The sequence below is a fragment of the Coffea arabica genome, chromosome 2e (assembly GCF_036785885.1).
Source record: "Coffea arabica cultivar ET-39 chromosome 2e, Coffea Arabica ET-39 HiFi, whole genome shotgun sequence".
Taxonomy (NCBI): domain Eukaryota; kingdom Viridiplantae; phylum Streptophyta; class Magnoliopsida; order Gentianales; family Rubiaceae; genus Coffea; species Coffea arabica.
In genome coordinates this window covers 63,332,845-63,350,154 of record NC_092313.1, presented here as the reverse complement: position 1 = coordinate 63,350,154, position 17,310 = coordinate 63,332,845, and positions in this window count along the sequence as shown.

Sequence of the window (17,310 nt, the reverse complement as noted above, 5' to 3'; positions counted from 1 at the left end):
TGAAGTTAGGAGTCATTCCCGTACCCGACTTGATGCATTCCTCTAGGTTCATACACTCTCATTTTTATCATATCACTTCCTCACTTTCTTTATCCACATTTTCTCACTACTTATATTTTTCTCAATCCACATGCCATGGTCGCACATTTTTCTTATCACTTATTTATTTTCTACCTCACAAATTGCACCCAATTGCACTTATATGCATCTACTACTATTTTACCATATTTTCATCCACTTGAACACAAACACTTTTATTTGCTCAGTTGGCACACATGCACTTTTCTTACATTTGCACACATGCACTTTTCTTACATTTGCACACATGCATATTTTCTTACATTTGCACACATGCACTTTTCTTACATTTGCACACTTGCACTTACATTTGTATTTTTATTTTCTTTTGCATCCCTCTTACATTTTCACACTTGCACTCATATTTGGATCTTCATTTGCATTACCCGTGACCTCTATGAGAGTTTTCCTTATTGGCCATCACAACTCATGTGATTGGGACCAAAAAACCTCATAAGAGACATTTTAGATTTAGGATTGCATTTTTCGCATCCATTAGTCATATCCAACATGCAACACATACTTTGGGGCAGAAGAATTAGGAAAAACAGGGCTAAGTCACGCAACTAGCTTTGGCTAGGGTAGGGGAGTGCCTTAGGCTTTGCCTTTGCCTTCTCCCTTATCAAATGTGACCCCCGATCCCTTTCTTTGGTTACGTAGACCTAAAAGTTCTTTAAAAAGGGTTTGTTTGCTTTTCTTTTCAAAAATCACTTTTTCTTGGGTGACTTGGTACACCGTAACTCTATACCAAGTGGCGACTCCATTTTCCATTCAAAAACCCTTTTTGAACTTTGTTTGGCCAAAACGTCGCATTTCACAATCCCACGGCCTTTTATTTTCATTTTCACACACGTTCACATACATATTACCACTAAACATGGGTCAGTCCCACTAGTGTGCATTCACCGTTTTAAATTTCTTGTTCGGGTCAGTCCCGTTTTAAATTCCTGTTCGGGTCATTCCCGTTTTAAATTTCCTGTTCAGGTCAGTCCCGATTTTAATTTCCTGTCTCGGGTCAATCCCGATTTTAAATTTCTCGTCCGAGTCAGTCTCATCAAAGGGGGCCAGTCCTCATTTCAACAAATCAACAGTCGTCGACTAGTTTGCAGGTAAGTATTTGGTGTCTACTTCTTTGTCTCAAGTTTTTCCAAAACTCAGACAAAGAGGGGCAAACTGTAGACACCAAATTTTTAAGGTATTTTTGCTTACTATTATTTTTATTTTTGATTAATTTCATTTACTTTTAGTCTTTTATTTTTAAGTCATTTTATCATTTAATTAAACTTTAATCATTTAATCATTTAATTTTTATTTTTGTTTGTTTCGATTCTAGGTTTCCATTTTATTTGATTTTTTGTTTAGGTTCGTGTCCCTTGTCTTGCTTTAATTGAATTAAGAGTTTTTGCACTACATTTTCGGAAAAAAGGAAAAAGAAAAAAGAAAAAAAGGAAAAGTCAATCAAAGGGACAAGAATCAGACACATAAGCCTACTTTGGGGTTTAAAATCTTGGCCCTTCATATTAGGTTTAGTCCTTTGAGATGCCTTTAAAATGCCAAAGAGCCGCAAGCCAAAAGGGAGGGGGGAACGATCTAAATTTTTAGGAGAAAGGAGAGAGCTCGGCTATGAAGGAGAATGGAAAGGGCTTCGGTGAACAAAAAAAAAAGGGGCTGAAAAAAAAAACAGAGAGGGAGGCTGCGGAGAGTAAGGAGAAAACAGAGCAAAACAAAGGAAGTAAAAACGGGGGCTAAGGGTAAGAAAACGAGAGGGGCGGCCGAGGGCAAAAGCTGAGAAAAGAGGGGGGTGGACGGAGCAAAAGGGAGAGAACCAAAAGAATCGGGCGGCGAACGGAGGAGCTTTGGGGGAGAGCAAAAGAAAAATGAAACAAGCGACGGGGGAGAGATTTTGGGGCTGAGCGAAAAAATAGAGAAGGAAATAGGGGCGGCGGATGGAGGGTTGAAGGCTAAGGAGGAGAAAGCAAGGAAAAGAAAAGAAAAGGGCCGAGAGGCGAAAAAACAGAGAGGTGAAGGCTTCGGCCAAAGAAAAGAAAGAGAGCTTCTCGGCAAAGGGAGGAACGAAGAGAGCCAAGGAAAACAGAGAGGGCTGCAACTGAAATCAAACACAGGGAAAGAGGAAAAGAAGGAGAGCTGCGAAGAAACTAAGCGAGGACTGTTCATCTGAAGAGCCGCCGGAACCACCGCCGCTCGTGCCGCCACCACCTCGCCGGAATTCACCATCACCACCTGAGAATCTTCTCTAAGAAAACGCGGTAAGCTATCCTTTTTCTTTAAACTTCAGTTTCTTTTCAAAAATATGAATGCCGGGGTTCTCAAAGCATGTCTTCCGTGTCTCTGTTGTTGCGATTCCTCTGTGATTGTCCACAATTTTTGCACACGCATGCTTATGGGCTGTTTGGACTGAATTTTTGTTCCTGATAAAATTTTGGGGCCGATTGTAGTCTCAATGAAGCAAAGGATTGGTGAATTTTTTAATTCCCCTAACTTGTTCGATGAAATGCCTGATCGAAAGTCCTAGTTGAAACATGATTTGTTTACATCTTCACGTATGAAGTAACCGGATAAGTCAGCTAACTCGTCTATTTGCATTTGAGAAATCTGGTGTTTTGGGTCATGCACGCTGTTTCTTAAACCTTTCCTTCATGGCTGATTTTCCTCTCGGTTGGGTGGTTTTGTGTCCTAAAAATCTGTTTCTCTTGATAAAATTGGGGTAACTCCATTGATATTCTTAAAACTAGAGGGCTGCATTTTCTATTCGTCAATGGGGCATGCTGTCATTGTCTTTCTTTCTTTCATTGCCGTGCTTCGTTATTGCGCAAACATTTAAATGGCCGAGAGTTGCTATAACCATATTAGCACAGCCCCTGTGCAAAGTTGCTGTTGAGACAATTTCGATACAAGTTCCTTCATCATGTCCCTTTGCTACATTTTCTTTATTTTGTAAATCCGTTGGGATGTACTTTGGAGTAATGAAATCTGGGTTGCTAAATTTTGTTTTGGTTTGCTTAACTTTTTAGGATTTGTTTGCTATTCCTGGGTTGCATCGGGCCTTTCTCTTACTTTGGGTATAGCATAGTGTAATGGGTGCGTAATGGACATATTTTCCTTTGCAAAAGAAGATTCTCCTCAAACCAGAAACTAGCAAGCAAAGTGTAGTTTTGATGTTCCTCATTCTCGGTCTCTTGTATTCTGTTATGACCAAGTAAAACTACCTGTTTTGGTTTGTGGTTGGGATTCATTTGCCTGTCTCACTGGAAGGGTTTGATTGTGTAAGTCACCTTACTTATGATAAAATGGATAATGCTAGTCCTGGTTTCTCGAGTAAGAAATGGAGAAAATTGCAGCAGCTTTCGTTCTTCAAATGTTTGTATGTTTTTTCCAGAATTTTGCGTGAGATCTTTCTAAGTTTTCTGCCTGTTTGGATGATAGTGATTATGTAGTTTGCTGCCTAGTTTAAAGCTGTGTGTTTGGATTTGAAATCTGAATTTGAAAACAAGCTGTGTGTTAGGATTTTTGTCTCGGTTGCTGAAACCTTAATAGGAAAGTGTTGCAGAAGCTTGTTGTCCTTCGTGGATTGCATGGGTTGCATGAAAAGTTTCCAGTAATTGAATTCCAATCCCTTGCCTGTTGTTTAATTATATTATGGCCCTAACAACTTGTAACTTCCTTCAATTGGGCCCCTAATTTAATTACAAATAGGTCCCTAAACTTTATTTTTCTTTAATTTTGACCCCATGACTTTGTCAATGTTTGCAATCAAGTCTTTTATTCTTTTGACCTCTTGAATGTAGGTTGTTTATATGATTTAATTGATTCAATTTCAATTCATTTTTATCATTTATGATTACTTGTTAATTAAAGCGATGCCTTGACCTTTTCTTTTATTTTGGAGGATAAATAAGTGATTTCACTCCATTTAGGGCATCAACTCAAGGGAGGTATAACTTCTTTTATCTTTTTTGTCTCTCCCCAATGTGATCCAACGTGCTAAGTGAGAATTGCATGTCTACTTTGCTTTCCTTGCTTTTCCTTAATTCCTTTCATTTATTTCATTTACTTTTGTTTTTATTAAGTTATTCTTTTATGGGGTATGTGTACACCTCTTGGCTTGTAATAGATAGGGCTTGGAGAGCATTTTTATTCACTTTTCCCCTTCCCCATTTGTTTTAGTTAGCCAATGTAATAGGTTCATTAGCTTGATTGCTTGCTTTTGTTGCTACGTGTTAATTTGCTTTATTAGGCTCTTGCATTTAGTCGAGCATGCTAAGTGTTATGTGCTACGTGTTTATAAGTGATTGGCATGTCTACTTGCTTTCTATAGTCATAGATGAATGTGATGGATGAATGCGTCACCGTGGCTAGTCCAACGCTGGCCATGGTCTTTCCCCTCGAGATCTCGCAAGTCCAATGCTTGTGAGAGAATTTTAGAAAAGGGCTAGTCCAATGCTAGACCCAATAGGCCGTCCCCTCTCGTTAGCACATACTTGCATGTTTCACTACATTTCATACATTTTTCTTAGTTTTCTAGCATTTGGCATGCTCCTCCAATCCTTTCCCCTTCATCTTAGGTTTTTGCATCCTCATGCTAGTTATAGGGTACATTTGCTTGAGAGTCCCCTTGCGGTAAGGGAAACGAGCGAGTGTGGCTACAAAATAGCCTTAGCACTCTAGTTCTTCCTTCTAATCAAAGGGAAAATTAAAATCATGAAGTTAGGAGTCATTCCCGTACCCGACTTGATGCATTCCTCTAGGTTCATACACTCTCATTTTTATCATATCACTTCCTCACTTTCTTTATCCACATTTTCTCACTACTTATATTTTTCTCAATCCACATGCCATGGTCGCACATTTTTCTTATCACTTATTTATTTTCTACCTCACAAATTGCACCCAATTGCACTTATATGCATCTACTACTATTTTACCATATTTTCATCCACTTGAACACAAACACTTTTATTTGCTCAGTTGGCACACATGCACTTTTCTTACATTTGCACACATGCATATTTTCTTACATTTGCACACATGCACTTTTCTTACATTTGCACACTTGCACTTACATTTGTATTTTTATTTTCTTTTGCATCCCTCTTACATATTTTCACACTTGCACTCATATTTGGATCTTCATTTGCATTACCCGTGACCTCTATGAGAGTTTTCCTTATTGGCCATCACAACTCATGTGATTGGGACCAAAAAACCTCATAAGAGACATTTTAGATTTAGGATTGCATTTTTCGCATCCATTAGTCATATCCAACATGCAACACATACTTTGGGGCAGAAGAATTAGGAAAAACAGGGCTAAGTCACGCAACTAGCTTTGGCTAGGGTAGGGGAGTGCCTTAGGCGTTGCCTTTGCCTTCTCCCTTATCAAATGTGACCCCCGATCCCTTTCTTTGGTTACGTAGACCTAAAAGTTCTTTAAAAAGGGTTTGTTTGCTTTTCTTTTCAAAAATCACTTTTTCTTGGGTGACTTGGTACACCGTAACTCTATACCAAGTGGCGACTCCATTTTCCATTCAAAAACCCTTTTTGAACTTTGTTTGGCCAAAACGTCGCATTTCACAATCCCACGGCCTTTTATTTTCATTTTCACACACGTTCACATACATATTACCACTAAACATGGGTCAGTCCCACTAGTGTGCATTCACCGTTTTAAATTTCTTGTTCGGGTCAGTCCCGTTTTTTAATTCCTGTTCGGGTCATTCCCGTTTTAAATTTCCTGTTCAGGTCAGTCCCGATTTTAATTTCCTGTCTCGGGTCAATCCCGATTTTAAATTTCTCGTCCGAGTCAGTCTCATCAAAGGGGGCCAGTCCTCATTTCAACAAATCAACAGTCGTCGACTAGTTTGCAGGTAAGTATTTGGTGTCTACTTCTTTGTCTCAAGTTTTTCCAAAACTCAGACAAAGAGGGGCAAACTGTAGACACCAAATTTTTAAGGTATTTTTGCTTACTATTATTTTTATTTTTGATTAATTTCATTTACTTTTAGTCTTTTATTTTTAAGTCATTTTATCATTTAATTAAACTTTAATCATTTAATCATTTAATTTTTATTTTTGTTTGTTTCGATTCTAGGTTTCCATTTTATTTGATTTTTTGTTTAGGTTCGTGTCCCTTGTCTTGCTTTAATTGAATTAAGAGTTTTTGCACTACATTTTCGGAAAAAAGGAAAAAGAAAAAAAGGAAAAGTCAATCAAAGGGACAAGAATCAGACACATAAGCCTACTTTGGGGTTTAAAATCTTGGCCCTTCATATTAGGTTTAGTCCTTTGAGATGCCTTTAAAATGCCAAAGAGCCGCAAGCCAAAAGGGAGGGGGGAACGATCTAAATTTTTAGGAGAAAGGAGAGAGCTCGGCTATGAAGGAGAATGGAAAGGGCTTCGGTGAACAAAAAAAAAAGGGGCTGAAAAAAAAACAGAGAGGGAGGCTGCGGAGAGTAAGGAGAAAACAGAGCAAAACAAAGGAAGTAAAAACGGGGGCTAAGGGTAAGAAAACGAGAGGGGCGGCCGAGGGCAAAAGCTGAGAAAAGAGGGGGGTGGACGGAGCAAAAGGGAGAGAACCAAAAGAATCGGGCGGCGAACGGAGGAGCTTTGGGGGAGAGCAAAAGAAAAATGAAACAAGCGACGGGGGAGAGATTTTGGGGCTGAGCGAAAAAATAGAGAAGGAAATAGGGGCGGCGGATGGAGGGTTGAAGGCTAAGGAGGAGAAAGCAAGGAAAAGAAAAGAAAAGGGCCGAGAGGCGAAAAAACAGAGAGGTGAAGGCTTCGGCCAAAGAAAAGAAAGAGAGCTTCTCGGCAAAGGGAGGAACGAAGAGAGCCAAGGAAAACAGAGAGGGCTGCAACTGAAATCAAACACAGGGAAAGAGGAAAAGAAGGAGAGCTGCGAAGAAACTAAGCGAGGACTGTTCATCTGAAGAGCCGCCGGAACCACCGCCGCTCGTGCCGCCACCACCTCGCCGGAATTCACCATCACCACCTGAGAATCTTCTCTAAGAAAACGCGGTAAGCTATCCTTTTTCTTTAAACTTCAGTTTCTTTTCAAAAATATGAATGTCGGGGTTCTCAAAGCATGTCTTCCGTGTCTCTGTTGTTGCGATTCCTCTGTGATTGTCCACAATTTTTGCACACGCATGCTTATGGGCTGTTTGGACTGAATTTTTGTTCCTGATAAAATTTTGGGGCCGATTGTAGTCTCAATGAAGCAAAGGATTGGTGAATTTTTTAATTCCCCTAACTTGTTCGATGAAATGCCTGATCGAAAGTCCTAGTTGAAACATGATTTGTTTACATCTTCACGTATGAAGTAACCGGATAAGTCAGCTAACTCGTCTATTTGCATTTGAGAAATCTGGTGTTTTGGGTCATGCACGCTGTTTCTTAAACCTTTCCTTCATGGCTGATTTTCCTCTCGGTTGGGTGGTTTTGTGTCCTAAAAATCTGTTTCTCTTGATAAAATTGGGGTAACTCCATTGATATTCTTAAAACTAGAGGGCTGCATTTTCTATTCGTCAATGGGGCATGCTGTCATTGTCTTTCTTTCTTTCATTGCCGTGCTTCGTTATTGCGCAAACATTTAAATGGCCGAGAGTTGCTATAACCATATTAGCACAGCCCCTGTGCAAAGTTGCTGTTGAGACAATTTCGATACAAGTTCCTTCATCATGTCCCTTTGCTACATTTTCTTTATTTTGTAAATCCGTTGGGATGTACTTTGGAGTAATGAAATCTGGGTTGCTAAATTTTGTTTTGGTTTGCTTAACTTTTTAGGATTTGTTTGCTATTCCTGGGTTGCATCGGGCCTTTCTCTTACTTTGGGTATAGCATAGTGTAATGGGTGCGTAATGGACATATTTTCCTTTGCAAAAGAAGATTCTCCTCAAACCAGAAACTAGCAAGCAAAGTGTAGTTTTGATGTTCCTCATTCTCGGTCTCTTGTATTCTGTTATGACCAAGTAAAACTACCTGTTTTGGTTTGTGGTTGGGATTCATTTGCCTGTCTCACTGGAAGGGTTTGATTGTGTAAGTCACCTTACTTATGATAAAATGGATAATGCTAGTCCTGGTTTCTCGAGTAAGAAATGGAGAAAATTGCAGCAGCTTTCGTTCTTCAAATGTTTGTATGTTTTTTCCAGAATTTTGCGTGAGATCTTTCTAAGTTTTCTGCCTGTTTGGATGATAGTGATTATGTAGTTTGCTGCCTAGTTTAAAGCTGTGTGTTTGGATTTGAAATCTGAATTTGAAAACAAGCTGTGTGTTAGGATTTTTGTCTCGGTTGCTGAAACCTTAATAGGAAAGTGTTGCAGAAGCTTGTTGTCCTTCGTGGATTGCATGGGTTGCATGAAAAGTTTCCAGTAATTGAATTCCAATCCCTTGCCTGTTGTTTAATTATATTATGGCCCTAACAACTTGTAACTTCCTTCAATTGGGCCCCTAATTTAATTACAAATAGGTCCCTAAACTTTATTTTTCTTTAATTTTGACCCCATGACTTTGTCAATGTTTGCAATCAAGTCTTTTATTCTTTTGACCTCTTGAATGTAGGTTGTTTATATGATTTAATTGATTCAATTTCAATTCATTTTTATCATTTATGATTACTTGTTAATTAAAGCGATGCCTTGACCTTTTCTTTTATTTTGGAGGATAAATAAGTGATTTCACTCCATTTAGGGCATCAACTCAAGGGAGGTATAACTTATTTTATCTTTTTTGTCTCTCCCCAATGTGATCCAACGTGCTAAGTGAGAATTGCATGTCTACTTTGCTTTCCTTGCTTTTCCTTAATTCCTTTCATTTATTTCATTTACTTTTGTTTTTATTAAGTTATTCTTTTATGGGGTATGTGTACACCTCTTGGCTTGTAATAGATAGGGCTTGGAGAGCATTTTTATTCACTTTTCCCCTTCCCCATTTGTTTTAGTTAGCCAATGTAATAGGTTCATTAGCTTGATTGCTTGCTTTTGTTGCTACGTGTTAATTTGCTTTATTAGGCTCTTGCATTTAGTCGAGCATGCTAAGTGTTATGTGCTACGTGATTATAAGTGATTGGCATGTCTACTTGCTTTCTATAGTCATAGATGAATGTGATGGATGAATGCGTCACCGTGGCTAGTCCAACGCTGGCCATGGTCTTTCCCCTCGAGATCTCGCAAGTCCAATGCTTGTGAGAGAATTTTAGAAAAGGGCTAGTCCAATGCTAGACCCAATAGGCCGTCCCCTCTCGTTAGCACATACTTGCATGTTTCACTACATTTCATACATTTTTCTTAGTTTTCTAGCATTTGGCATGCTCCTCCAATCCTTTCCCCTTCATCTTAGGTTTTTGCATCCTCATGCTAGTTATAGGGTACATTTGCTTGAGAGTCCCCTTGCGGTAAGGGAAACGAGCGAGTGTGGCTACAAAATAGCCTTAGCACTCTAGTTCTTCCTTCTAATCAAAGGGAAAATTAAAATCATGAAGTTAGGAGTCATTCCCGTACCCGACTTGATGCATTCCTCTAGGTTCATACACTCTCATTTTTATCATATCACTTCCTCACTTTCTTTATCCACATTTTCTCACTACTTATATTTTTCTCAATCCACATGCCATGGTCGCACATTTTTCTTATCACTTATTTATTTTCTACCTCACAAATTGCACCCAATTGCACTTATATGCATCTACTACTATTTTACCATATTTTCATCCACTTGAACACAAACACTTTTATTTGCTCAGTTGGCACACATGCACTTTTCTTACATTTGCACACATGCATATTTTCTTACATTTGCACACATGCACTTTTCTTACATTTGCACACTTGCACTTACATTTGTATTTTTATTTTCTTTTGCATCCCTCTTACATATTTTCACACTTGCACTCATATTTGGATCTTCATTTGCATTACCCGTGACCTCTATGAGAGTTTTCCTTATTGGCCATCACAACTCATGTGATTGGGACCAAAAAACCTCATAAGAGACATTTTAGATTTAGGATTGCATTTTTCGCATCCATTAGTCATATCCAACATGCAACACATACTTTGGGGCAGAAGAATTAGGAAAAACAGGGCTAAGTCACGCAACTAGCTTTGGCTAGGGTAGGGGAGTGCCTTAGGCGTTGCCTTTGCCTTCTCCCTTATCAAATGTGACCCCCGATCCCTTTCTTTGGTTACGTAGACCTAAAAGTTCTTTAAAAAGGGTTTGTTTGCTTTTCTTTTCAAAAATCACTTTTTCTTGGGTGACTTGGTACACCGTAACTCTATACCAAGTGGCGACTCCATTTTCCATTCAAAAACCCTTTTTGAACTTTGTTTGGCCAAAACGTCGCATTTCACAATCCCACGGCCTTTTATTTTCATTTTCACACACGTTCACATACATATTACCACTAAACATGGGTCAGTCCCACTAGTGTGCATTCACCGTTTTAAATTTCTTGTTCGGGTCAGTCCCGTTTTTTAATTCCTGTTCGGGTCATTCCCGTTTTAAATTTCCTGTTCAGGTCAGTCCCGATTTTAATTTCCTGTCTCGGGTCAATCCCGATTTTAAATTTCTCGTCCGAGTCAGTCTCATCAAAGGGGGCCAGTCCTCATTTCAACAAATCAACAGTCGTCGACTAGTTTGCAGGTAAGTATTTGGTGTCTACTTCTTTGTCTCAAGTTTTTCCAAAACTCAGACAAAGAGGGGCAAACTGTAGACACCAAATTTTTAAGGTATTTTTGCTTACTATTATTTTTATTTTTGATTAATTTCATTTACTTTTAGTCTTTTATTTTTAAGTCATTTTATCATTTAATTAAACTTTAATCATTTAATCATTTAATTTTTATTTTTGTTTGTTTCGATTCTAGGTTTCCATTTTATTTGATTTTTTGTTTAGGTTCGTGTCCCTTGTCTTGCTTTAATTGAATTAAGAGTTTTTGCACTACATTTTCGGAAAAAAGGAAAAAGAAAAAAAGGAAAAGTCAATCAAAGGGACAAGAATCAGACACATAAGCCTACTTTGGGGTTTAAAATCTTGGCCCTTCATATTAGGTTTAGTCCTTTGAGATGCCTTTAAAATGCCAAAGAGCCGCAAGCCAAAAGGGAGGGGGGAACGATCTAAATTTTTAGGAGAAAGGAGAGAGCTCGGCTATGAAGGAGAATGGAAAGGGCTTCGGTGAACAAAAAAAAAAGGGGCTGAAAAAAAAAACAGAGAGGGAGGCTGCGGAGAGTAAGGAGAAAACAGAGCAAAACAAAGGAAGTAAAAACGGGGGCTAAGGGTAAGAAAACGAGAGGGGCGGCCGAGGGCAAAAGCTGAGAAAAGAGGGGGGTGGACGGAGCAAAAGGGAGAGAACCAAAAGAATCGGGCGGCGAACGGAGGAGCTTTGGGGGAGAGCAAAAGAAAAATGAAACAAGCGACGGGGGAGAGATTTTGGGGCTGAGCGAAAAAATAGAGAAGGAAATAGGGGCGGCGGATGGAGGGTTGAAGGCTAAGGAGGAGAAAGCAAGGAAAAGAAAAGAAAAGGGCCGAGAGGCGAAAAAACAGAGAGGTGAAGGCTTCGGCCAAAGAAAAGAAAGAGAGCTTCTCGGCAAAGGGAGGAACGAAGAGAGCCAAGGAAAACAGAGAGGGCTGCAACTGAAATCAAACACAGGGAAAGAGGAAAAGAAGGAGAGCTGCGAAGAAACTAAGCGAGGACTGTTCATCTGAAGAGCCGCCGGAACCACCGCCGCTCGTGCCGCCACCACCTCGCCGGAATTCACCATCACCACCTGAGAATCTTCTCTAAGAAAACGCGGTAAGCTATCCTTTTTCTTTAAACTTCAGTTTCTTTTCAAAAATATGAATGCCGGGGTTCTCAAAGCATGTCTTCCGTGTCTCTGTTGTTGCGATTCCTCTGTGATTGTCCACAATTTTTGCACACGCATGCTTATGGGCTGTTTGGACTGAATTTTTGTTCCTGATAAAATTTTGGGGCCGATTGTAGTCTCAATGAAGCAAAGGATTGGTGAATTTTTTAATTCCCCTAACTTGTTCGATGAAATGCCTGATCGAAAGTCCTAGTTGAAACATGATTTGTTTACATCTTCACGTATGAAGTAACCGGATAAGTCAGCTAACTCGTCTATTTGCATTTGAGAAATCTGGTGTTTTGGGTCATGCACGCTGTTTCTTAAACCTTTCCTTCATGGCTGATTTTCCTCTCGGTTGGGTGGTTTTGTGTCCTAAAAATCTGTTTCTCTTGATAAAATTGGGGTAACTCCATTGATATTCTTAAAACTAGAGGGCTGCATTTTCTATTCGTCAATGGGGCATGCTGTCATTGTCTTTCTTTCTTTCATTGCCGTGCTTCGTTATTGCGCAAACATTTAAATGGCCGAGAGTTGCTATAACCATATTAGCACAGCCCCTGTGCAAAGTTGCTGTTGAGACAATTTCGATACAAGTTCCTTCATCATGTCCCTTTGCTACATTTTCTTTATTTTGTAAATCCGTTGGGATGTACTTTGGAGTAATGAAATCTGGGTTGCTAAATTTTGTTTTGGTTTGCTTAACTTTTTAGGATTTGTTTGCTATTCCTGGGTTGCATCGGGCCTTTCTCTTACTTTGGGTATAGCATAGTGTAATGGGTGCGTAATGGACATATTTTCCTTTGCAAAAGAAGATTCTCCTCAAACCAGAAACTAGCAAGCAAAGTGTAGTTTTGATGTTCCTCATTCTCGGTCTCTTGTATTCTGTTATGACCAAGTAAAACTACCTGTTTTGGTTTGTGGTTGGGATTCATTTGCCTGTCTCACTGGAAGGGTTTGATTGTGTAAGTCACCTTACTTATGATAAAATGGATAATGCTAGTCCTGGTTTCTCGAGTAAGAAATGGAGAAAATTGCAGCAGCTTTCGTTCTTCAAATGTTTGTATGTTTTTTCCAGAATTTTGCGTGAGATCTTTCTAAGTTTTCTGCCTGTTTGGATGATAGTGATTATGTAGTTTGCTGCCTAGTTTAAAGCTGTGTGTTTGGATTTGAAATCTGAATTTGAAAACAAGCTGTGTGTTAGGATTTTTGTCTCGGTTGCTGAAACCTTAATAGGAAAGTGTTGCAGAAGCTTGTTGTCCTTCGTGGATTGCATGGGTTGCATGAAAAGTTTCCAGTAATTGAATTCCAATCCCTTGCCTGTTGTTTAATTATATTATGGCCCTAACAACTTGTAACTTCCTTCAATTGGGCCCCTAATTTAATTACAAATAGGTCCCTAAACTTTATTTTTCTTTAATTTTGACCCCATGACTTTGTCAATGTTTGCAATCAAGTCTTTTATTCTTTTGACCTCTTGAATGTAGGTTGTTTATATGATTTAATTGATTCAATTTCAATTCATTTTTATCATTTATGATTACTTGTTAATTAAAGCGATGCCTTGACCTTTTCTTTTATTTTGGAGGATAAATAAGTGATTTCACTCCATTTAGGGCATCAACTCAAGGGAGGTATAACTTCTTTTATCTTTTTTGTCTCTCCCCAATGTGATCCAACGTGCTAAGTGAGAATTGCATGTCTACTTTGCTTTCCTTGCTTTTCCTTAATTCCTTTCATTTATTTCATTTACTTTTGTTTTTATTAAGTTATTCTTTTATGGGGTATGTGTACACCTCTTGGCTTGTAATAGATAGGGCTTGGAGAGCATTTTTATTCACTTTTCCCCTTCCCCATTTGTTTTAGTTAGCCAATGTAATAGGTTCATTAGCTTGATTGCTTGCTTTTGTTGCTACGTGTTAATTTGCTTTATTAGGCTCTTGCATTTAGTCGAGCATGCTAAGTGTTATGTGCTACGTGTTTATAAGTGATTGGCATGTCTACTTGCTTTCTATAGTCATAGATGAATGTGATGGATGAATGCGTCACCGTGGCTAGTCCAACGCTGGCCATGGTCTTTCCCCTCGAGATCTCGCAAGTCCAATGCTTGTGAGAGAATTTTAGAAAAGGGCTAGTCCAATGCTAGACCCAATAGGCCGTCCCCTCTCGTTAGCACATACTTGCATGTTTCACTACATTTCATACATTTTTCTTAGTTTTCTAGCATTTGGCATGCTCCTCCAATCCTTTCCCCTTCATCTTAGGTTTTTGCATCCTCATGCTAGTTATAGGGTACATTTGCTTGAGAGTCCCCTTGCGGTAAGGGAAACGAGCGAGTGTGGCTACAAAATAGCCTTAGCACTCTAGTTCTTCCTTCTAATCAAAGGGAAAATTAAAATCATGAAGTTAGGAGTCATTCCCGTACCCGACTTGATGCATTCCTCTAGGTTCATACACTCTCATTTTTATCATATCACTTCCTCACTTTCTTTATCCACATTTTCTCACTACTTATATTTTTCTCAATCCACATGCCATGGTCGCACATTTTTCTTATCACTTATTTATTTTCTACCTCACAAATTGCACCCAATTGCACTTATATGCATCTACTACTATTTTACCATATTTTCATCCACTTGAACACAAACACTTTTATTTGCTCAGTTGGCACACATGCACTTTTCTTACATTTGCACACATGCACTTTTCTTACATTTGCACACATGCATATTTTCTTACATTTGCACACATGCACTTTTCTTACATTTGCACACTTGCACTTACATTTGTATTTTTATTTTCTTTTGCATCCCTCTTACATATTTTCACACTTGCACTCATATTTGGATCTTCATTTGCATTACCCGTGACCTCTATGAGAGTTTTCCTTATTGGCCATCACAACTCATGTGATTGGGACCAAAAAACCTCATAAGAGACATTTTAGATTTAGGATTGCATTTTTCGCATCCATTAGTCATATCCAACATGCAACACATACTTTGGGGCAGAAGAATTAGGAAAAACAGGGCTAAGTCACGCAACTAGCTTTGGCTAGGGTAGGGGAGTGCCTTAGGCGTTGCCTTTGCCTTCTCCCTTATCAAATGTGACCCCCGATCCCTTTCTTTGGTTACGTAGACCTAAAAGTTCTTTAAAAAGGGTTTGTTTGCTTTTCTTTTCAAAAATCACTTTTTCTTGGGTGACTTGGTACACCGTAACTCTATACCAAGTGGCGACTCCATTTTCCATTCAAAAACCCTTTTTGAACTTTGTTTGGCCAAAACGTCGCATTTCACAATCCCACGGCCTTTTATTTTCATTTTCACACACGTTCACATACATATTACCACTAAACATGGGTCAGTCCCACTAGTGTGCATTCACCGTTTTAAATTTCTTGTTCGGGTCAGTCCCGTTTTAAATTCCTGTTCGGGTCATTCCCGTTTTAAATTTCCTGTTCAGGTCAGTCCCGATTTTAATTTCCTGTCTCGGGTCAATCCCGATTTTAAATTTCTCGTCCGAGTCAGTCTCATCAAAGGGGGCCAGTCCTCATTTCAACAAATCAACAGTCGTCGACTAGTTTGCAGGTAAGTATTTGGTGTCTACTTCTTTGTCTCAAGTTTTTCCAAAACTCAGACAAAGAGGGGCAAACTGTAGACACCAAATTTTTAAGGTATTTTTGCTTACTATTATTTTTATTTTTGATTAATTTCATTTACTTTTAGTCTTTTATTTTTAAGTCATTTTATCATTTAATTAAACTTTAATCATTTAATCATTTAATTTTTATTTTTGTTTGTTTCGATTCTAGGTTTCCATTTTATTTGATTTTTTGTTTAGGTTCGTGTCCCTTGTCTTGCTTTAATTGAATTAAGAGTTTTTGCACTACATTTTCGGAAAAAAGGAAAAAGAAAAAAAGGAAAAGTCAATCAAAGGGACAAGAATCAGACACATAAGCCTACTTTGGGGTTTAAAATCTTGGCCCTTCATATTAGGTTTAGTCCTTTGAGATGCCTTTAAAATGCCAAAGAGCCGCAAGCCAAAAGGGAGGGGGGAACGATCTAAATTTTTAGGAGAAAGGAGAGAGCTCGGCTATGAAGGAGAATGGAAAGGGCTTCGGTGAACAAAAAAAAAAGGGGCTGAAAAAAAAAACAGAGAGGGAGGCTGCGGAGAGTAAGGAGAAAACAGAGCAAAACAAAGGAAGTAAAAACGGGGGCTAAGGGTAAGAAAACGAGAGGGGCGGCCGAGGGCAAAAGCTGAGAAAAGAGGGGGGTGGACGGAGCAAAAGGGAGAGAACCAAAAGAATCGGGCGGCGAACGGAGGAGCTTTGGGGGAGAGCAAAAGAAAAATGAAACAAGCGACGGGGGAGAGATTTTGGGGCTGAGCGAAAAAATAGAGAAGGAAATAGGGGCGGCGGATGGAGGGTTGAAGGCTAAGGAGGAGAAAGCAAGGAAAAGAAAAGAAAAGGGCCGAGAGGCGAAAAAACAGAGAGGTGAAGGCTTCGGCCAAAGAAAAGAAAGAGAGCTTCTCGGCAAAGGGAGGAACGAAGAGAGCCAAGGAAAACAGAGAGGGCTGCAACTGAAATCAAACACAGGGAAAGAGGAAAAGAAGGAGAGCTGCGAAGAAACTAAGCGAGGACTGTTCATCTGAAGAGCCGCCGGAACCACCGCCGCTCGTGCCGCCACCACCTCGCCGGAATTCACCATCACCACCTGAGAATCTTCTCTAAGAAAACGCGGTAAGCTATCCTTTTTCTTTAAACTTCAGTTTCTTTTCAAAAATATGAATGCCGGGGTTCTCAAAGCATGTCTTCCGTGTCTCTGTTGTTGCGATTCCTCTGTGATTGTCCACAATTTTTGCACACGCATGCTTATGGGCTGTTTGGACTGAATTTTTGTTCCTGATAAAATTTTGGGGCCGATTGTAGTCTCAATGAAGCAAAGGATTGGTGAATTTTTTAATTCCCCTAACTTGTTCGATGAAATGCCTGATCGAAAGTCCTAGTTGAAACATGATTTGTTTACATCTTCACGTATGAAGTAACCGGATAAGTCAGCTAACTCGTCTATTTGCATTTGAGAAATCTGGTGTTTTGGGTCATGCACGCTGTTTCTTAAACCTTTCCTTCATGGCTGATTTTCCTCTCGGTTGGGTGGTTTTGTGTCCTAAAAATCTGTTTCTCTTGATAAAATTGGGGTAACTCCATTGATATTCTTAAAACTAGAGGGCTGCATTTTCTATTCGTCAATGGGGCATGCTGTCATTGTCTTTCTTTCTTTCATTGCCGTGCTTCGTTATTGCGCAAACATTTAAATGGCCGAGAGTTGCTATAACCATATTAGCACAGCCCCTGTGCAAAGTTGCTGTTGAGAC